This window comes from Ochotona princeps, chromosome 17 (genome assembly GCF_030435755.1).
Source record: "Ochotona princeps isolate mOchPri1 chromosome 17, mOchPri1.hap1, whole genome shotgun sequence".
NCBI classification, from domain to species: Eukaryota; Metazoa; Chordata; class Mammalia; order Lagomorpha; family Ochotonidae; genus Ochotona; species Ochotona princeps.
In genome coordinates, this window is record NC_080848.1 from 21,230,974 (window position 1) to 21,231,851 (window position 878).

At 40.0% G+C, this 878-nt stretch overlaps 1 pseudogene; it reads left to right on the forward strand.

The window, feature by feature from the left end:
* The first annotated feature begins 242 nt into the window (after positions 1-242).
* Positions 243-373, forward strand: LOC131482455 (U4 spliceosomal RNA; annotated as a pseudogene).
* The last annotated feature ends 505 nt before the right edge of the window (positions 374-878 follow it).

The window sequence follows — 878 nt, forward strand, 5'->3', positions numbered from 1 at the left end:
CCATCAGCAGACTGTCTTCCAAAAGCATCTCTGTGTCTAGAGATGCTTTAAAAGTGACCTTTAAAAGTAGATGTATTGGGCTCGGCAGTGTGGCCTGGTGGCTAAGGTCCTCTCCTTGATCCCATATGGCCGCTGGTTCTAATCCCGGCAGCTCCACTTCCTCTCTATCTCTCTTCCTCTCAGTATATCTGACTTTGTAATAAAAATAAAATAAATCTTAAAAAAAAAAAAGTAGATGTATTAGCTTTGCACAGTGGCAATATCATAGCCAATGAGATTTATCTGAGGCGCGATTATTGCTAATTGAAAACTTTTCCCAATACCCCGCCATGACGACTTGAAATACAGTCAGCACTGGCAAAAAAAAAAAAAAAAAAGTAGATGTATAGAGATACAAGTCACACACCGTACAATCCACCGTACAATCCACCATTTTAAATAAGTGTATACTTCTCATCATTAAATACTTAAGCATACGTATGTTTTCTGATATAACCTCATTATATAACCAAACTGGAATAAGTCCGTGTCCATCACCTAATTCATATTTAATTTTCTCCATTCATCTGGAAAGCTTTTGTTTATTCATTTATGCAGATTGCAGAGACAGGGAAACAGAGAAAGTTTCCATTCTCTAGTTCGTTCCTCACTGTATCCAACATGGTCAAGGCCAGGAGACAGAAAGTTAGTCTGTGTCTTTTCCATGAGTGGCAGGGACACAAGTACTGAGGCATCACTTGCTGCCTTTCAGGGAGCACATTAGCAGAGAAAAGGAATTGATAGGGGAGTTAGGATTTGAACCCAAATAGTAGAGTCAGGACTTGAACTCAAGCACTTTCATAGGGGGTGCCGGTGCTCTAAGCTATGTCTTAGCTGCT